Source organism: Callospermophilus lateralis, chromosome 12 (genome assembly GCF_048772815.1).
Source record: "Callospermophilus lateralis isolate mCalLat2 chromosome 12, mCalLat2.hap1, whole genome shotgun sequence".
Lineage (NCBI taxonomy): Eukaryota > Metazoa > Chordata > Mammalia > Rodentia > Sciuridae > Callospermophilus > Callospermophilus lateralis.
The window spans coordinates 50,936,149-50,958,755 of record NC_135316.1 but is presented as its reverse complement, the minus strand read 5'-3'; the positions used below and the strand labels follow the sequence as shown (position 1 = coordinate 50,958,755).

Here is a 22,607-nt window from a genome sequence, read left to right as displayed (position 1 = left end):
CTGAATTCCCCACCACCCCCCCACACACAGCAAGTTCACCATTTTTCATTTTTCATGTAGTGCTTCCAAGTTGTGTCAATGTATGGGTAGACAATGTAAATTTGTTATGTTGTCAAGATAATTCCCTAGTTATTAAGTGCTATTCTCATGGGCTCTAATCAGTGTTTAGTATCCAAAATGTTAAGGTTAAGTGAAAAAGCACAGGTGCAACTAGTTACAGCTAACTTAAGTGGAAACATTTGTAGTTCCTTAAAAGAAAGACAATAAATAAAGAAAATCTTTATGGTTACATTTATTCAAAGGCAATTTGCATATACATTATTCAAATGCGATTATTTTTTTTTTTTTGCAAAAACAAATAAGTATTTTAAAATGGCCCAAAGCCAAAGGATATATCAAGATTGGATGAAGCTCGTTTACAATATTTTATTCAGAAATAATGTTAAGAGCCATACTTTTTCTATTATTTTTATATATGCATGTTTGCTGGTTTTTCCTTTGTTGAATTACATTTAAATTCCATTTTCTTCAAACTACTCTGACTGCAGAACTTCTGTTTTCATGAGAGGCATAATAAGTGCATCAGACTGGTTCTGGTAGCAGGAAGCTGCATGATAGTGGGTGCCATTGCTTCTTATCTGTATAAGAAAGTGGTTGGCAAAGAAATGACCAATGCATGAGGTGACAGATAAGCCAACTGCCCCACTCTGATCATAACACAATCATATGCATCTATTTAAATATCACACTGTACTCCATGAAAATCTACAATTAGTGTGATAATTTAAAACATTTACATATATCGAACTATAAAAAAAAGAAAGTGATTGGATAGGTCACCTTTAATACCTTTTCCTGGATTTTTTTTAACTGAAGATGCTCATTTGAAGCATGAAACCAGGGTAAAGCACTTCTAAGCAGAAATTTTATTATGCTTAAAAAATATGTAATGAGTTTATTAGGTGTGAAGTGGAAACCACTTTTTTAAAATGGGAACTTTAATAAAGTGTCAAATTTATAAGCATAATCACTGGGTAGCTATAGTACTTTTCCATATGGTTTATGATATTCTTTTTTAATTAATTTATTCATTTTAATTAAAAAATATGTAAGACTTCACTAATTTGCGTGTCATCCTTGTGCAGGGGCCATGCTAATCTTCTCTGGATCATTCCAATTTTAGTATATGTGCTACTGAAGCAAGCACATGATTTCATGTTTTAAGAAGAAACCACCCAATTTAAAGGACTGGACATGACTCATTCTGAGTGTACAAACTCAAGATCAAGTAATAAATTGCCATTTCAGTTCACCTTTACAAGTTCTAAAACAATTATATAGATATAGATTTATGGATAATTTAAAATTCCCACATATATTATCTGTCAATTCACTGTTTTGTTATGCTACAAAACAGAATTGTGCTAATTTCAGATTTCATTCATTTGATCAGCTGATTGATCATCATGTTTTTCAGCAACTATTATATGCCAGATATCGTGTTAGCCCCTGAGCATGCAAACACAATATTATTTCTGCCTTTTAGCAATAGATGAAGGCAGGGAGATGGTATATTAGCTTGTTAAGGCCTCCATAATGAAGTATCATAAACTGAGTGGCTCAAACTATAGAAATTTATTTTCTCATGGAAGTCTGAGGTCAAGAGGTCGGCAGGAGTATTTCTTCTGAGGCCTCTCTCCTTGGCTTGCAGGTGACCATCTCCCCTGCCTTCATATCATCTTCCCTCTGTGTGCATGTCTGTATCATTGCCTCTTCTGTGAAAGATACCTGTCATTGGATCAGGGTTCAACCTATGATCTCATTTTACCTTAATTCCTTCTTTAAAGCCCTATTTCCAAACACTGTCACACTCAAAGTAGAGGAGATTAGGAATTCAACATAGGAATTTAGGGACACAATATAGCCCATCACAACGGGTCACGATCCAGGTGAGAGATGCTGGAAGACAGGAAGCAGTCAAGGAGCAATGGGAACACAGGGTGGTGATGCCCATGACAAGGAAAGGACCTCTGCATCACTGGATCTGTGCGGGAAGGGCAAAAAGAGGAGAGCAGTAACCTCAGGTATCTGGTGGAATGGGGCACCCATGAGCAGGGTGCAATAGGTTGCAGAGGTGACTTTTGGGTTAAGTGTTAGTGTGTTTTGATACGACATGTATCTCATTATTTTCTTAAAATTTTTTTCCAACATATTATGTATAGATCTTAAAGTCACATATTGTTAATAAAATTAAATCAAAGAGAGAACTATTGCTTCTCTCCCCCACCCACTAAGACCTGTCCCCTCCCCAGAAGTGATCACTCTCAACTCTTCAGCTCTTTGATCTGGCATTTTCCTAAATGACATTTATAGTCTATTGAGTGCTGAGCATCACTCTTCCTCTCAAGTTCAGAACTGATTGGGAGGCAGGCATGGGTGTTAGACAACTAAAGATCAAAGTCTCAGTTTAATTATTGGCCAAAGTAGAGGGGTTTCGGTTTCCTAAGAATTTAGATTACCATCTAGGGAATTATCTGTCCCACTTTCCATTAAACAAAGGGGTCAAAAATAAAAACAAGAATCAATTTAGTGATATTCCAGGATTATTATTCATTTTTATATATAATGATGATATTACGTTTCTTCTTTAAAAAATATTCATTTTCTTTTTGGCGACACAAGCTAGAATAAACGTGGATGAAATGACATGATGCCTGTGATAGCTTCAAATCAGCCCTATAGGCAGGGACTGAGTGACGATTCAGAGGAAATAAATTTGGTCATGAGTTTCATTGAAAATTGAGCCTGTACCATTATCATCATGTTTTCCTATTTTCATGTGTGTGTATGATAAAAATAACAAAATGTTTAAAAGAGAATAAAACATAATTCTGTTACAAAAATAAAAAGATGAGTGAGTTTCAAGAAGAAAGTCATCAAAAATTACAAAGGCAACAGCACTTAAAAGTAAGATAAGAATAAAAAGTTCATTGTTTTGGTTTTTAAGAAGGCATTGATATAGTTCTTGAGCAGAAACTATATGCTAGCACCACTGTGATGACTGGGGCACACAGTGGTGAACAAAATGGTCAAAATTCCTGCCCTAATAGTGTGATAGTAAAAGCAAATGTGACTCCATTTTGTTTTGTGACTCCATTCTGTAAAACAACCATGCCAAGTACAAGAGTCATGATTGGGGCAAAATGTTCTTTTCCTTTTGCTATAGAAACCTTTAAGAACACAGAACCACCTAATTGGGCATTGTTTCTGTAACTAGGGAAATGGGGCTCTGTTTCTGTAACTGGGGTGATTGCGCTAACTGTGATTGGTTAGGCTTCCTGCTGCTTGACTGCACTCTCCCTCTTCTGTAACCTGGCTTGCTTGCATTGGCTAGACCCCGAACATCCCTTTTGCAGTTTTCAGGCAATTGTTCAGGGCTGATCAGGGGAATAGCTTTATGTTCTGGTCAGCTGCCACCGGTGTGCTTCAATAAAGGCTTGCTTCGACATGAGTGGACTGGAAGTCAGTTTATGAAACCCTGGGATGAAGCTTTAATCATAACAATAGAAGCCACCTTCTATTGTTCCAGGGACTTTTTTAGACTAGATTTAGTGCATGATAGAGTAACTGTCCAATAGCCAGAATTTATAGACTTACCAAGTAAGGGAGAAAAAGTAAATACCAAAAAACAGAGTCAAGTTTTCAAGGAAGAACAAAAAACAATGCAGCTGCTGGAGGAGGATTTTTCTTTTCAATGAGAGAGAAATTTGAGATTGAAAGTAAGTTGTAGGTAGATGCAGAGAGATTTAAAAACAAGAATAATAATCCATTGTTCCTCAAATAGCTGGGAAGGAATTAAATTCTATCAGACCATGCTGGAGGGATTTTCTTTGAATTAATACTAGAAATAATAATAAAAATAAATATCTTTTCCCTGAGTTTAAAGGATGTGAATGCTCAGAAATTTTAGCCCAGCCCAGTTCACATGCATTATGAAGGAAATAGGCACAAATATTCTAGAATGATTGTCCTTAAAGCCCACAAGCCATTTAGATATTTCTATTTATACTTCATTTACTTCCTCAGAGTCCTTCCCAGACTCCATAGTTTAAGTAAGTTTCCCCAGATTATCAGTTAGAAATTCATTCAGCAGCAAGTAGCTAAAAAACCTCACTAACAATAGTTTACAAATAAAAAAGATGTTCTTTAATGATAATATGAAGGCCCTAGGCTGGCTCATGCCTTCTCCTCCAGTATTTTTACTTGCTGTTTCATCCTCATAGTCACAGCATGATTGCTGTACCACAGACTTCATGCCTCAAGCAGAAGAAAGGGGAAAGAATAGTGCCAGGTACCTCTGAATCCTCTAGCAAACTTCTGCTTGTACATATTGGCCAAAAATGTGTTGCTTGGCCATTCCTAGCTGAAAGGGAATGTGGAAAATAAATCCTTTAGTTTTCCAAACTGTGGAATGGAAGTGGTCAAGGAAAAATTAGATTGAAAAATGGGTGTTAGTAGCCAACTGACATATCTGCCATACCCTGTTTTCTGTTGTGGTGGTTGTTATATTTTGTTTTTTCATTTTTTTAATTAACCACTTTATTAAGATACCATCACATTCCTATAAAGTTTACCCTTCTAAAATGTATAACTTAGTGATTTTAATACATTCACAAAGTTATTTGTTGATTACCATTAATTCCATAATATTTTCATCACCCCCAAAAGGAATCTCATACCACTGGAAGTTACTCTTCATTCCTCCAGCCCACCCGCATAGTACCCCTGCCATATCCTGCTATGCTTTCTCACCAGACTATGTGCTCCCTGAGAGCAGGGGCATGTCTGTGCCTGTCACCAATACATACCCATCTGCCTGGTACGAAGAAGGGATGGGAGGCGTCTGAAAGTTTTGATGGCCCAACATCCATGCTTCTCCCTTCTGTTGGTAAGAGATCCTTGATCTTTCTTTGGTGTCTGGCCCCTGCCCCAGTGCATGAAATCGTGGTAGGACTGTCAGTAAAATTTCCCCTGTTTCCTGTCACAGCTTGGGAAATAACTCCAGTGAGTTCATCCTCTTGTTTCCCGGGAAACTGAACCTTAAGAAGCAGATGGCAGGATAAAGCATGTGTGGTGCCAGGAAGAGCTCTTCCTCCAGCTGCTAGATCCTTGCAGCATCAATGATTCCCCTCTTGGGAGCCTGCCTGCTTCCACTTTTCTTTTTATTCTGTTAACGTACTATGATTGTTAGTTCTTTTTTATTCTTTTGCTCCATGTTGACTGTGCCAAGAAAACCTAACTGATAAAAATAAGTATTTGATAATTATATGTTGAATGACTTGTTTTAATTAGACAAAATATAAACCAGAGGGTCCTGAAACCAAAATGAAATAAATAAATAAGATTCCGGCTTTAATTTTTGGCCCAATTTCTTGAATTACCTAAGTTTTACTTCTGAGACTACAAAATATTCCTTTCTGCTGTTCTCTTCATTTTAATGTCAATGATAATTTTTTCATCTCTTACCATGTTTCTATCCTAATGTCCCCTACCCACAGAGCCCAAGCCTTTGCTGAACTTTTGCCTTATTTTCCCTGAAAAGTGACAGTTCTCTTTAAAAAGCAGCCATCAAAGAATCTCTCACACATCCCAAAGAGCTGCCAGAATGAATTCTCTGAGGGATGTTATATCACTGCCTGCAGCCCCGAATGGTACATTTTCTTTTCCTTGGATTTATAGTTTTGAGATCATATTTAGAAACCTGTTCATAGCTGAATTCTCACTGTACATTCCTAGAGTTAGAGGAATGTGGAGATTTTTTTTCTAACTCCTTTTCTTTGTAGTACAGATGGGAGGCCCCAGGGCAACAGTATGACTGTCCCAGCTCATGCACTTCCTGCTCTCACAGCAGAGCCAGCAAGATCACCTGCTCTGGGGCTCCTAAGCTACTCCTCCTCTCCACCAGACTACTTTGCTTTCTCAGTTTTGTATTTGCTTATTCTCCTGTAAAACCCCAAACTGTTTAAGATATTAAAATATTTCTGCTTCAGTTCTCTATCTCCAGGCTATTACTATTGTTTAACCTCTGCTAAAAGGTGTTACAAGAGTTCCCCTGGAAATAGAATCTGAGCTGGGACTTGGCTACTGAGCACTCATAGGGAGCAACACCTATGGCTGCAAGGGGCAAGAATAGGAGTGGACAGCAGCTGTCTGGGTTGAGGGGGACCCAGGAAGACAGTGGGGAGGAGAGCTGAGCAGGCAAGAGGATTTGCAGGGGTTTGCAGTTTACCAACTTCATGTCCTTCTTTCCTCCAGTGTCTCTCCTCTAATAACTTCTGTGTGGATAGAATCTTTGTAATTTTCCTTCTCATTTATCTCACATAGTTTTCTTATTCCTTTTCATGTCCACAGAGCAGTTTTTCTCTATTTAAAATGCTAGTCCCTCAGCTTATTTTAAGTTAAGCTTTGAATTTTAATTGTTGTGCAACATTTTTGCACATTTACAGTGATTGCACACCTGGCAAATGGCATTTCCAAGGGATCTATAGACTTAATGGGTTCAGGTTTCAGATTTGTACATAATTAAATTTGTGATCTTAATAAAAGACATTATAGGTTAGGTGCTAAGCAGAATAAAAATCTTGGAAAGGGAGGGGAATGGGGCATAGAGACAGTTAACAAGTATTTACTCCTTAGGAGATTTCTAACAGATTGTGTTGCCAGGTCTGAAATGTTGTGTTGCAACACTTACAATGGGAATCTAACCAGGAAATGCAAATTTGGTCTTAAAATTCTGTGGCCTAAAACAAACAAAGATGACAAGAAAAAAACTTCTGTCTTCTGACTTGAGAATTGGAGGAAAGTAACACCAACCACCATGCATTTGAAAATAATTGGCAAATCCAAAACCTCCTCAAAACCTGGATGCTTTTCATTGCTGAGAAATCTCCGACACACAGTAGAAGATCACTGCTCAGCCCAGCAAATGAGCCACTGCCTCAGCCCCCAGGGAACTTCCCACACCCGTGAGCGCCAGTGAGAACTAGCCTCAAACCCAAAGAATGCTGCGTTGGAGCACTTTCAAACCAGGCACTTCACACATCAGTGGCAGCTTTTGGCAAGGGACAAATGGAAGGCACCTGAGGCATTTGTTGTCCCTGCCAAAGAAAACCTGTGCAGTCAGGAAGTGAACTGGGTGCAGAGCCCAGAGGGCTCCAGTTGGGTGGGTGGCCATGTCTGTGAGATTCAATAATTATACTGACTCAAAACCCCTCCTCTTCTCTGAAAGTGGAGTCCAGCCCCAACTGCATTTGATGTAAGAACACATAATACTATTCACTCGAATATAAGGAAGCCAATGAGAAATTTTATCCCGCTTGCTCAGCCTCCCCTGGAGGGCTTGGTAGATGTCCTAGGACACAGACTTATTCTGTGAGATGTCAAGAAGGCTTTCTTGTACTTTGGCCTTTACATTTGGAATCTCCTGCCTCCGAACATAAATTATAGCCTAAAAAATAGCACAGCCACAATTGTGGTGGCCTTTCTAAATCTGTGATGTATTTGTGCTCCTGAGGAGGAGGCAGACAATCACATGGGAAATTAGCTTTTAGCATCTCTCCCTGTTGCCTCTGAGCTCAGAGTCATTCTGAAACTCAGAAGAGGACTCTGTACCACAGAAAACTAAAGCCAAACCTCAACCTTGAGCACTAGGTGCTGTTCCAATAGCAGAGCAAGTGATGTGTCTGCACTGGTGTCTGGGTCACAGAAAATGTGAAGATGAAGCCATGAATCTAAACACTTTCCAGAGACCAAGTCGTTTGCATTTAAATGCTTCAACTCAAAAAGCAAATTATTCATGAACATGGCTTTTATGTAGGTTGCATTTGACTCATGTAAGTTTAGGTTTAGAGTTAACCATCATTTGGGAGCATTGTATCAGTCACTGTGCCCAGTGGTGGTGGTGGTGGTAGTGGGGTGGATAAAAAGTAAATAAATTTAAGACCAAACTGCTAATATTATAGGGAATCCTGAGATATTATTGTGTTCACCATTTCAGAATGGTCATCAAGTTTTACATCAGTTGAGGTTTTGCTGCTAAATGAATTTGCCATAAATTTGTCCATAAACTTTGCATTTCAGAGATTATTTTTAATTTCAGAATTGCAAATAAAACTTTTGGACTGGCATTTTCTTGAAATCCTCTATTTCACATGTGTCATTAAAACAAGACTTCGCCAAAAATATGTCTACATCTCAAACTGCATCTTAAAACAAGTAACATTAATCTCTTCCTTCTTCCATTCATTTGTTCTTAATTCAATAAATGTGATAATCTACAGAAAATAAGCCATTAGACCTCCTTTTTAAACATGCTTTATTTGTTCTTTTTAGTTATACATAACAGTAGAATGTATTTTTACATATCATACATAGATGGAGTATAACTTCCCATTCTTCCATGGTTGTACACAATGTAGAGTTACCCTAGTCATATATTCATATATGAATGTAGGAAATGTATGTCTGATTCATTCTACCGTTTTACCATTTCCATATGCTCTCCCTTTGCCCCACTCCCTCTGTATAATCCCATGAACCTCCACCCCCCATTGTAAGTCAGCATCCACATATCAGAGAAAACCTTCAACCTTTGATTATTTGGGATTGGCTTATTTTGCTTAGTATGATATTCTCCACCTCCATCCATTTACCAGTAAATAACATCATTTCATTCTTCTTTAATGCTGAGTAATATTGCACTGTGTATATATACTACATTTTCTTTATCCATTCATCTGTTGAAGGGCACCTAGGTTAGTTCCATAGTTCAGCTATTGTGAATTGAGCTTCTATAAACACTGATGTGGCTGCATCACTGTAGTATAATGATTTTAAATCCTTTGGGCATAAACTGAGGATTGGGATAGCTGGGTCAAATGGCATTTCCATTCCAAGTTTTCTGAGGAATCTCCATACTGCTTTCCAGAGTGGTTGCACCAATTTTCAGTCCCACCATCAATGCATGAATGTACATTTTCCCCCACATGAGACTATATTTTCACCAACATTTCTTGTTACTTTTATTCTTGAAAATTGCCATTCTGATTAGAGTGAGTTAAAATCTCAGTGTAGTTTTAAACTTTGTTTCTCTAATTGCTAGTGATGTTAAACATTTTTTTCATATATTTGTTGACTGTATTTCTTCTATGAAATATCTGCTCAGTTTCTTTGTCCATTTATTGATTGGGTTATTTGTTGGTTTTTTGTTTGTTTGTTTGTTTGTTTTTTTGTGTTTGTTTTTTTTTTTGCTGTTGTTGTTGTTGTTTTGTTTTTTGCTGTTAAGTTTCTTGAGTTCTTTATATACCCTGGAGGTTAATGGTCTATCTGAGGTGCATGTGGTAAAGATTTTTCTTCCATTCTGTAGATTCTCTCTTCATGTTCTTGATTGTTCCTTTAGTATGATACCATCCAATTTATTGGTTTTACTTCTTGAAATTTAGGAGTCTTGTTGAAGAATTCAGTTCCTAAGCTGACATGATGGAGATTTGTACCTTCTTTTTCTTCTAGTAATCACAGGGTCTCTGTCTAATGCCTATGTCGTTGATTTACTTTGAGTTGAGTTTTGTGCAGAGTGAGAGATAAGGGTCTAATTTCATTTTATTATGTATGGATTTCCAATTATCCAAACACCATTTGTTGAAGAGACTATAATTTCTCCAAGGTATGTTTATGGTGCCTTTCCCACTTAGACCTCTTGATAACAATATTTGTGATTTGCAGCTGGCAAAATTATAAGGCTGGGCAAGTTGTGCTTCCATAAGTATTTCTCTCTCTCCTCCATTGCAGATATATTTCCCCTTCATGCTGAGCCCAGACTCCGCTGTTGGTAATGTCTTAGCTCTCAGAGAGCCCACTAGCCCCCATCATTTTACTCAGCACCATCAGGGGTATGCTCTTTGCCTAAAAAGAGGCTAATTCATGTCATCTGATCTGAGCCTTCGCATAGCCTAAGTACCCCAAAAGCACCAAATAGGATCTTAACAAGAAAGATGGGTAACTTTTCTCCATTTTATAAATGAAGGAGCTAGGGCTTTTTCAAGATGGTGAAATAAAAGGAGTTTTTGTTCCTGGCTGCTCTATGGAATGGAACCAAGAAAGCAGACAAGAAGCTCTCAGCAAAGTGGGTGAAAAAAAAAAAAGATGGAGGACTTTACTGGAACTTAAAACTGGACATTCAAAGCAGATCAGGGACTCAAGAAGTTGGATATAATAAAATAAGAAAGAAATCCCCAGTGGCACAGCTACTACTGCGACTGGGCTGGAAGCACCAGCCACAGCAGTCCCTCCATGAGCACAGTGGAGAGATAGGGAATTAAAGAAACCTACATTTTTGGGAGAGTGTAGAGATCAAGAACATTGCCCGGAAAACCTGAAAGATGCACTGCACAATATCCATGTGCAGGGAAAAAAGCCACCATCTCTCCAAGTAGCTTGCAGAGGACAAAGGAAGGAATCATTTTGTAGCTGCTGCATGGGGGCCAGCAACTGAGGAGGCCAATTCTTGGCAAACTGGAGTTTGGCCTGAAATATAGGCCAAGGAAACACACACTGCATGACATAGAGTATGCTTAAGTGACCAGGACAAAATTAAACATGGAGAGAGGTTTACATAGGAGAAAACTGATTGTGGAAACTCACCCAGCTCTACTACTCCCCCTCCAATCTGTCTGCTTACAGGACCTACTGGGAGAGATGCATCTGTTGGGAAAATCAGAAGGGCAGGGACAGGCGAGATTGCTTCGAGACTGAACCCATGACTAGAAACATGGGATTCAAAGGTGACATAGGGGAGACTAAAATCTGGGTCCCCCTCCACATGAGTGAAACCCAGGGGAGATCCCTGGAGTGCAATCTTCCATCGAGGACCAGCAAGTATGGGGTGCTGAAGGTGCCCTGATTTAAAATCTGTAAACCAACTGGCATTAAACAAAGAGCTTGGAGTTCACCTAAGCCTAAATCCTGCCTCCAGGAATTCCACCAATGTGATTATCTCATTCCTGCAATCCAGACAGTGGAGCATCATGCTCCAGAAGATCCCACTTAAAACTGCTGAGAAGAGAAGCTGAGACTCTTTTGAACTCCAATGGAAAAAAATTCTTCAAATTTTCATCAAGATCTTTTTTTAAAATTATTCTTTTTCTCTGTTTAATTGTGACCTTCATGATACATGGACACTTATATATATATTTAGATTTTTTTCCCTCATTTCTAGCATTTTTAAATCCAGTTATTTTTCATGGATTAGTTTTTTTGTGTGAAGTAGGATGCTTGATTAGTATACTTTTGTTTTGTATTTGTATTTTTTTTAAATTTTTACTTCACATATATAAATTTTCTCCTGTTTCTCTTGATTCTCTTTTATTCTGCTAACAGCCAATCTTTAAATTCTCTTTCACTCTTCCTTTAATTTTTTACTTCTCTCCTTCTCCCTCATAATCATCACATCCTTATCACTTCTGTTCTCTCCCTGTCTACCATTTGAAATTATAAACCCTTTTGCAATCTTGCTGTTTTTATTGTAGGCAATAACATCATATAATTTATTTTTATTGTGATAATTAACATTGTAGGCTACATATTAGGAACTACTTGGTTTAATGTTATGTATTGTTTGTATTGGTTGTTATTATTATTTGTCTCCCCCTAAGCAGTGAGGTACTGGAAAACTTTAGGGACTATAAAGATTTATAGGATTATAAATCCATAGGGTAGAAACTCTACAGTCTCAGATTCATACTGTTAAATAGGTGGACACACAAACAACACGAAAAAACAAGGGAACAAATCACACCAAACATACCGAGGTAATTCAATAACAGAATCCATTGATACCACAATGGAAGAAATGTAAGAAAAGGAGTTTAGAATATACATAGTTAAACTGATATGCAAATTAAAGGGTGGTATAAGAAATGAAATCAGAGAGAAGTGGAAGATCACTTCCATAGAGAAGCAGAGATTCTGAAGAAAAAAAAAAAGCAAAAAATCTCAAAATGGAGGAAACAATAAACCAAATTAAGTTCAATAGAAAGCATCACCAACAGACTAGACCACTGGACTAAAAAGACAGAACTCAGGCAATGAAGATAAAATACATAATCTTGAAAATAGAATTGACTATGGAGAGAAGACATTAAGAAACCATGAACAGAACTTTCAAGAAGTACAGGATAACATGAAAAGACCAAATTTAAGATTTATCAAGATACATGAAGATGTGGAGTAGAGATACAAAGCAAAGGAATACACAGTCTTTTCAATGAAATAATATCAGAAGTTTTCCCATACCTAAATAATGAAATGGAAAATCAAATTCAAGAGGCTTACAGAACCCCAAATGTACAAAATTACAACAGACCCACATCAAAGCACATTATAATGAAAATGCCTAGCATTCAGAATAAGGTTAGAATTTTAAAGGCTGCAGGAGAAAAATAGCAGTTTACATAAAGGGGGAAACCAATTCACATTTCAGCTGATTTCTCAACCCAGACCCTCAAAGCTAAGAGCTTCTGGAATAACATATACCAAAGAAGAAATCCTACATCCAGCAAAATTAAGCTTCAGATTTGAAGATGAAATAAAAACCTTCCATGATAAACGAAAGTTAAAAGATTTTGCAAATAGAAAGGCTGCACAACAAAACATTCTCAACAAGATATACCATAAAGATGAAATGGAAAAAAAAAAAGTGAAACCAGCAAAGGGTGGAACTACACTAAAGGAATAGTCAATCAAAAAAGAAACTAAATCAAATTAAAAACTAGAAGTAAACCCAGGTCACTGGAATACAAATCAATACCTCAATAATAACCTTGAATATGAATGGCCTAACCTCATTAATCAAAAGACTCAGAGTGGCAGATGGATTAAAAAAAAGACCCAACAATATGCTGTCTCCAAGAGATTTACCTCATAGACAAAGACATCCACATACTGAAGGTGAAAAAATGGGAAAAAACATCACTCACTTGGATTGTGTAAATTTTTGGTAACTGTGAAAAAGAAAGATACCGTGGAAATATATAGATGCCTGTGTACTTATCATCATAAATTTTCATTACAAAATGTACATCTATTGTTGCCATGGAAAAAGTTAGTCTCTTTAGAAAAATTGAAAGGACCCAGCATTTAAAGGATATATATGATTTTTAAAAAAGCCTTATTTATTATTTCTAGTGTATTGTCTAAAATATGTTGGCACTTTTTTAATATATCAAATATTGATATAAAGAAATGTATATACATTTTGTGCTAAGAAAAAGGAAATGAAGGAAATAATTTAAAAACAAAACGAAACTTGTTGTAACTGATTGGCCCAGATCTGAGCACCACTTCTCTCTCTCCTTTCCTCACACAGCCTCTAATCTACTTTCCATCCAAGACCCTTCTTGTTAAAAGGCAAATGGTTTAGTGTGCCATACTGAGAGTAGGCATGATGGTGGGGAAGATATCTTTTAGCATACCTCAAATCACACTCTTGGACACCCCCACCTGCTAACACCCAGATTTCACCCTGCTTAACAGGAAAATATCCCCGAACGGAAGTATAGTCCACAGGTAAGGAGGTAGGCAGGGACACAAAAGAGAAAAAGGAGTTTACAATGCAGGGAGTTTTTTTCTAGCATTACTGCCTTCTTATGCTTTGGATCTGGAATGCCCCCAAAAGGTTCTTGTTTTAAAGATTTTGTCCACAGTGCAGCAATGTCAAGAGGTGGAGCTTTGGAGAAATGATTAGAACATGAGGACCCTTACCCCATCGGTGGACTAATCCATTGATGGATTCATAAATAAAAAGAACTATTGGCATGTGGTGGAAACTGCAGACAGGTGGGACCTAGTTGAATGGAACTGGTCCTTGGGGGCATAATCTTGGGGACCACCACATCTGGTTGCTGGCCACTTTCTCCCCCGACCCCTTCTTTCTCTTTCCCTTCTTCTGACTGCCATGAGTGAGCAGCTTTGCTCCACTACTCCTTGCCTGCCATGACCTTATGCCTCACCACAAGCCCAGAGATAGGACCAGATACTAGGGACTGAAACCCCTAAAACCATGAGCCAAAATAAAGCTTTCATCCTTTTTCTTTTCTCTAGTATTTTGTCACAGTGATGAAAAGCTCACTAATACAAAACTCATTGAGATAAGACTTGAAACCATGGCAGCTAACAAGGCAAAGACAAGATCTAAGCATGAAAACAGAAATATCAGAGGAAATAGTGGTCCTTCCTGAAGGGTGGTGACCTTTGCAGTGCTCTTCTGAGATGCACAGTCCCAATTCTCCACAGTCCCAATCCTAGAGCAAGCACAAAGCAGCACCCTCAATGATAAGAGGACAATCCCACTGAGGCATTGCACTGAGAGGCTAAAGAGAGGAGGCTGCCAGAGGTAAGTCTTATAGGCAGGCTGTGAGGACACACTACCTGCACAAGTACTTTCTGACCACATATTCACTCACTCATGACCTGGCCCCTCTACAGTGCTTCCAAAGGCATCAGCACAGGTCAGATGTGACCTGGTCCTATGGGAACCCTTGAAGGCTGACCACATGACTTTGGAAGCAATGGGATAAAGCTTCTCCACTGTGGTTTCTACACCAACTGCAGGCTCACTGCTTCTTCTGGGGAACCAATGGTAAGAATATTGACACTTCTTGGGCACTGGGGATGTAGCTCAGTGGTAGAGTGCTTGCCTAGTATGTGCAACTTCCTGGGTTCAATCCCCAGAACTGCAAAAAACAAAAACAAAAAATCCTGACATCTGTTAAGGAAATAAAACATTCCCTCAACCCACAAAACCTCTCCACAAATACAGTAGAGACAGAAAAAATCTTTACTATTGAATAGACATTAAACTAGAATATGGTTTATATTTGCATATCGTAGGCAATCTGCTGATAGAGTGATGGGAAGACATATCATTTCAGAGAACCAGGTACATCCTATTACGCATGCATGTTCTCAAGTTCAACAAAAAGTAGTTCTCCAATAAGACAGTACCATTTGGAGAGAAAAGAAAAATCCTTCTATCTGTGTGGAAGGAGTTGGTTCTGCAATTTGGAACAGGGGCCTGTAGATGTTGTCTCTCCTTGTCTCATAGAAACTTCCAGACTGAAACCAGGAACTATCTCCCTTGATCGTTACATTTCCAATAAAGAGAGTTCAGGCTCTTGAGAAAGACATTCCTGACATCAAGCCAACAAAGGCCTATCTGGTTTTAAAAAGGTTATACAGCCATTTTTAAGAGAAGAGAGAATACTTAAAATTTTAGAGTTCTAGGGAAAAAGGAGGGGAATCTCTTATTTTTGACAGGAGAATTAAGCCTCTTATTTTTAATTTTCATTTGACCTTCCACATCTCACCACTAGGTAGGTACTCAGATCCTTGATCTGTATTTTTAAAACTCTTGCCTGAGATTCTACTAGTTCAGAGCACTGATTCTGCAATCAGCATGAGCATCACAGTCACTTGAGGAGACTAAAATGCTTGTTCCTAGGACCTAAATGAACTCCATACAGAATCAGAATTTCTGGGGCGGAACTGGCAGTTGCGCTGAGAAGCCCTTGGGAGGGTTCTGCTTCTCTCTGAGGGGGAGGAACCACTGCCCAAGCTAAAGCATCGATTTTTACAAGAAAACAGCTGCATAACTGGGGAGACATGAAGATTTTCTAAAGGCCACACAATAAAATTAGTTTAAAGGAATCATTTCTTAGATCCTCAAATTTTATTTCTACTCTTCCAAGAACAGATCTGCCAGAGAGCACTACTAGTGTTCTCTCTGCCACTTTTTTCTCTTCCCTCCTCTTGATAAAAAGGAAAGGCATAAAAAGGAGAGCTGTCTTTTTACTGATGGCCCACATCCTCACTCCAATCCAATAAGCTCATTAAAGAATATGGACATTTTTAAAAAGAAAGAGAAAGGCATATCTCTTCACTATCCTGAATATTTACCTATTAATAGGTCTATTAAAATCTTAAAACAATGCTTTCTTCCAGGCTGTTGTGGGGACAATGTGTGCAGTACAGACAATTCAAGAAGAAATAACTGTGAAGCAAGAGTCCTGGAGCAGCTAGCAAAGAGAACATGGCCAAGGAGTTCAGAAGATATCTTCTTTTACCATGTCAACAAACACAGGACAAGTTCCCATCTATATCTGAGTCTGAGTGAAATAATTGTTCAAGAGACAAATTTACAGTGTTTGTTTGATTTGGAGAGGGAGAAGTAAATTTAGATGTTTCCTGATATAAACAACCATACTTTTTTTTTTTTTTTTTTTTTTTTTTTGTGACTGGTTTGACAAAGAGGACTGGCTTTCTGATCTACAGAAAATGAAAAACATTGCTAAAAAATAAGTTAAATATGAGCTCTTAGGCTTTGAAAAAAATACATAATTAGAAGCACAAGTCCAGCATGACAGGGACTATATTCTTTGCAATTTATAAACTTATGATAAAATAATTCTATGCCAAATGAAACAAATACTAGGAGTTGTTTTATTTTAATATTTAGAGAATATGTTTTATTGTGTTTATTTATTTAGGTATAGGTGATTGAACCCACTGAGCTACATTCCCAGCCCGTTTTATGCTTTGTAATTCTGAGACAGGAACTTGCTAAGTTTCTAAGGGCCTTGCTAAGTTGTTCAGCTTCCCAAGTTGCTGAGATTACAGGTGTGCACCACCATACCTGGAATTACAAAAATGTTTTAAAAGCATAGCCACAAAGGACTTAGAGGCTTTAAACCTTAAAAAAAAAATAGCCCCCAAAAGAGCAACTCAGATTAAAAATGAGTAGAGACCCAAAGAACCTGATCCACAGCACCATAGCAACAGCAGCTTTGTATCTGTAGCAAAGGTAATAAAAGTTCTTCAAGGGTCCTCATGAAACCATGACAAAATGGGTGCTAGAAATTCCACGTGATCTTAAATAGAAATGCATAAAGGGACAGCAGTAGATCAAGACAGAAATAAGAAAACAAATGTCAAAGAAAACTTACCCATGAATAGAAAAATTTACTAGAATGTTTTAAAGACCTGACCCATTTAATATTTTGTTTATTAATTATGTACGTCTATTAGGATTTCTCTTGGCTGAACATAATAACCTTAGGCTCCCATAAAATGTATTGGGATTTATAAGAACACTGAGGTACCTCATAGGATCCAAAGGAGAGGAGAGTTCTAGACTAGAGGTATTGTGACCTCAGTTGACACCAGGTACTGTTGAGGAACCCAGGAAATTCTCTTTGTCTCCTCTCTGCGTTTTTGCCAGCATTAAGTTCTTTCTTCTCTATTATCTTAGATGAGTTACCTGTTTCCAAGGTCATATGGCAAAATATTTTTAGTACCTTGTGAATTTTACCTATTAATAGGTCTATTTTTCTGAAGACAAACATGGATTGACCCACACATTTCCTCTCCCGAGGCAATGTACCATGGATCTGATTTTAAATAATATCATTGAGTTTTCAATAGTTTCAGTTACTAGACTTCACATTCATCTCCTCCTTAAATCTTGTATCAATGCCATCCAGATATACCACTAGAAATGCCCTGTTGTTGGATAAACTTGGGTTTACTGACTTCTTGTAGATAACTGTAGGGCATCCTCTTACTGTTTGTAAGAGGATGGAAAAGACTTATAGGTGTTTTAAAATGTACTTGAGATTTTGGTTTCATTCAAGTTGTGTGCACATGACAGATCAGAATATTGCCACGGGAAACAGTTCATTACAGCATCAAAGAGAAGGAGGGCCTGCCATGCCATGGGGAGAGAACAATCAGGTTGGAGACGAATCCTTCCAGGTAGAGATAGAGCAAGGGACCTGGAAAAAGTCTTTATTGTGGTTCCCCCAGGAAGGAATGGGCAAGGCAGGGTAAGCAGGCTGACCAAGTTAGGATTGGCCACTTTACATCACTTGAGGAAGCTCTGGGGAATAGAGGCTGCCTACAGTTGTGTGATGCCTGGTTCTGGGTTAATTAGGGCAGAAGGTTAGTGTCTCACAAGGGCTAAGTGAGTCCCACATTGGCTGGTTTGGGGAAAGGCAAACTCTAGAGTGTCCCTTACTAACCCCAGAAAGGATCAGATTTTCCTAGTCAGCAAGGCATCGGGTGTCAAAATATCAGATACAAAAACTAGATGTGGTTCATGCATTAGAATTTTACCTTTGTTAGAGAACTTTGTAGATGGTTTAATGAAAGCAGGCTTTGCCCTGCACTGGATGTTGTCAGGAAAAAGGATGATTTTATGATTGGGTACCATATAATTTTACCTTCTAGTCAGACAAAATGTAAAGGATAAAGTCATTCAAATTAGCAAGGAAAACAAAGAAATATAATAAAAAATAATTAGAAAAGGGAGAGATTTGGTCACTGTTGTGGTTTGGATAATATTCTTGTTTTGGTTTTGAATTTTTCTTTTTATTTTTTTGTTGTTTGGTCCTTAGATATGATTATGATTGGCTTCGCTTTTTCCTCCTTCATCATGGTCATGGTGACCTTGTCTGATGTTGGTGTCTGTGAATTTGTTTATGGGTAGCATGAGAGTTGAGTGCCATGCCAGACTCCGGACATTAGAGATTGCTTCTCTTTCTGAATAATTCTACAAGGTAGGTGCTACTAACATCCTGTTTATTAAGTGTGGAAACAGGTTTAGAAAGACTAAAGTATATGACCAAGGTCATAGTCAAGAAGCCCTAATGTCTTGGTTCTACTTTGCTCCTCCTGAGAACACTGTGAGACTGTGGTGGTTCATTCTAGGAAACCATAGGTTTGAAGAAGGGGAAAAGCAATGTTTAGAAAAGGGAGAGAGGCTATGGAAGCAATTGCAGAGATTTTCACTACACTAAAAGTGTGTTCAATCGATTTACAAAGTAATTCCACTGGTGCATTGTTTGGAGTGTTGTTCTGGTAATACATAGTTTTCCTTTTTTGGTGTCTAAAGTCTAAGAATCAAATTCCATGGATAAAGTAGAAATGCTGAACTCAGGAAACCCCATCTGAGTAACTGGTCATGACCTTGATAACTTAAGTAGGAACTATTTGCCAGGAGGGCAAGAATTAGGTTCCAAGAAGGTTATAAATGGTACTTGAAAGAAACAATTCCTGTTGGAATAAAATGCTTTCATAAGGGCAACTTATTTGTAACACATGGCACAATCTTTTTAACTGAATTGATTAATTCATGGAATTATTTTAGATGAATAAACTGCCATCTAGCTAGCCCAAGATCTATTTCTACCTGTTATAGTTTGAATATAAGGTGTCTCCCCAAAGCTCCTGTGTTAATGCAGGAATATTCAGAGGAGGAATTAGGTTATGAAAGCTGAGACATAATCAATTTATCCCAATTTGAATGGACTGACTAGATGGGAACTGTAGGCAGGTGGAGCATGGCTGGAGAGGGTGGGTCACTTAGGACATTCCCAGGAAGGATTCATCTTCCAAACAGGCCCTTCCCCTCTTTCAGCTTTCTCTGCTTTTTAAATTTTTGAAAGGATACAAAGAACTCAGATGGAAGCAATTGTATGCACACAATTACTTTGCTAATACCATGAGAATGTGGAAAAATTACTTAACTTCATGTCAAAATGAAGTGTTTCATATAAAATAGAAATCTTTGTGTTTATTACATGTATTTGGATTTCTGTAAGTTTTAGCAGGTTAAACTCAAAGAAACAAGACAAAATTAATATTTGTGCAGTGTACATAAATCTGAGTACACAGAAAAGTTCCTATAGTATGTAAATATTTATATATCATATTTACTTGAGCATTTTTATGTTATATAGTTCTAATGTGAAATAGGTGAGGAAGAAATTACTCCATGTTTGAAAAAATGCTAGGGAAAATTTAAAGAAATTCAGCATATAGTAAAAATGCCAAAGCTATTAATCTATGAGCTATATTATCTCAAGAGATCAAAAATATTCATGAAATTTTTAAAAAGTTTCTATTAAATAGCAAATTAGGTACTAGATTTATTTCTGTAAGTACTAAAAACTGAACAGTAAACACAAAGAAATAAATGGAACAGATTCAGATGGGCAACTCTTTCCTATCAAAAGCCCTAGTCCTTTTTAGTAAATGCTTGGGACTATTGATAGATTTAAATCTAACAATAGAAAATTTAGGTGCACACATATCTATACACATATAAAACCCCAAATCACAAGAAGGGGTATTAAAAAGTCTAAGTTTTAATAACATAATCAAGATTCAACTGATTTAATAATTTATCTGTCCTCCAAGAATCAAGAGTTTTACAAATAACCATAAGAATTTAAAGGCTCCATACCTCTAGAGTAACCATAATGTTTCTCATGTTAAATACAGCCTATCAAAGACAACTGTAATCATCATTATATTGTACCACAACCTAGAGAAGAGGGGAAAGTTGTAACGTGACTTTTTCACTGAATGAAGTAGTAATGTCTGACATTATTTCAAGAAGTTAGGTGAAGAACAAGAAAATGCCTACATGGGATTCACAGTTAATTTTTGTAAAAGCAGTGTTATTGAGGTATAATTGGCATATAGAAAAGTGCACATTTAAAAGGTATAATTTGATAGATTTGGGCTTATTTATACTCATGAAACCATCACCACAATCAAGGCAATAAACATACCCATGCTCCATAAAGTTCCGATCCATGTTGTTTTATCAGTAGTTCATTCCTTTTCCTTGCTAAGTAGCATTTCATTTAGGGAATACCACAATGTATTTATGCATTCATGTGATGGACATTGAATTGTTAGGAGTTTGGGACTATTACAAATAAAAATACTGTGATATTCATTCATGTAGAAATATAAGAACATCTCCTTTCATTTATCATAGGGAAAGAGTTAGGCTTGAGATGACTGAGTCATAAGATAATCATATGTTTAACTTTTTAGGAACCATCTTACATCCCATTGGAGTGTATGAGTTCCTGTTCCTTGTCAAATCTTGATACATAGATCTTTTCAATTATGATCATATTAATAGTTAGGTACTAGTAACCTCTTTATAGTGCTGGTTGGCATTTCTTTAGTAACTGATGATATTTAGATCATGTCATGAGCTTATCTGCCATCCTTATATAGGATGGTTAGCTATTTGAATTTTTTTGCTCATTTTTTATTGTTTTTTTTCCTCATTGAGTTTTTAGAATTATTTATATATTCCCGTTCAAGTCCTTTATCAGATATGCAAATATTTGCAATTTTTCCCCCATTATATTTTCATTCTCTTAACAAGAAGTTCTCAATTTTGATTAACTTGTCAATTTGTTCTCTTATGGATCATGTGTTTGGCATTATACCTAATAATCCTCTATGTTAGGATTCTTGTTCCTAATATCAGTTTAAGTCTATGAGCCATTCCTCTGGTAATCTGCCTTGCAAATTCATTTATGTTGTTTTGCCAAAATTCCCATCTCCAAGATTGACCATTCCAAGATTGACAGGCACTGTCTGTATTCCTCTTTCCTTTTCTTCAGCCCTACCAATTTTTCCAATAAATGTGGACCCATTATAGGGCTTATCTTCATCTACTTAGTTTGCTATCTCTGAAGTCACTGTACTTAATTACCTGGTGTTTGCTATAAGGAGTTCCAACATCTCATATATTTTGTCTAGTTCTTCAACTGTTTCAAACAGGAAGGTAAATGTACTATGGTTCTATCCTAACCATAAGCAAAAATCTGGTAAACTCTTGGACTTAAGTAAAATTGCCTATCTTTATTAATAAAGCTGCAGGAGTTGTCATCCATAGTTAGATTGTCATTCATTGCTCTAAATATTCTTTCTTATAGACCTCAGTGCATTTAACAACCTGAGATAATTATGGGTATTTCAACTGTTGAAACCACCTGACACAAAACAGGAATTTAAAAAAATATTTCTGGGATAGGAGTGTTGCTCAATGGTAGAGTATTTGCCTGAAATGTGCAAATCACTGGGTTTGATCCCCAGTAACACAAAGGGAAAAACAAATTCTGATTGCTTTTTCATGAGGGTATTTTTCTGTGCCACAGCTCTTCTAAGTCAATGATTTAAAACACACACATATGACTTAGACCCTGTGAAGTGGGTAGGGAGCCTCACACTGCCTTTTGTAAGTTTCTCATGGAGGTTGAGGCCTTGCAGTATCTGAATTTAACTTAGCATATTACTTAAATTAGGGCCATTCCAACATGAAATGAAATATGATGTCATCATAACTTTCTTAAGTTCTAGTGTTCTCTACCTTAAATTATATAATGTGCACTTGACAATATCAGCAATACCAACATAAGTCAAAATTTCATTTATGTTGTTGGTCTAACCATGGTAATAAAAGAAACCATTTTATTTGGAAAGAGGGCAGATGAAAAAAAAAAAAAAAAGGACAGCCACCATGGTGCCAAAAAATCTATGGTAATGTCTAAAGACCATATCTGGTGATTACAGATTCTTAAGAGGATCAGATGCAGCATCTCTTTGTTTTGGGATATTCCTTGAGAGCTCTTGCCTCATTTGATGATCCTTATTTTAACTTTCCATTTTTTTTTTTTTTTGGCTGTGGG

The 22,607-nt window shown here is 37.2% G+C and overlaps 1 non-coding gene across 1 annotated transcript; it reads right to left on the bottom strand.

Moving 5' to 3' along the window:
• Nucleotides 1-1,100: 1,100 nt before the first annotated feature.
• LOC143411884 (U6 spliceosomal RNA) lies at nucleotides 1,101-1,207 on the bottom strand. The gene has a single exon (XR_013092898.2). It is a non-coding gene; the product is annotated as a U6 spliceosomal RNA (small nuclear RNA).
• Between the last annotated feature and the right edge of the window lie 21,400 nt (nucleotides 1,208-22,607).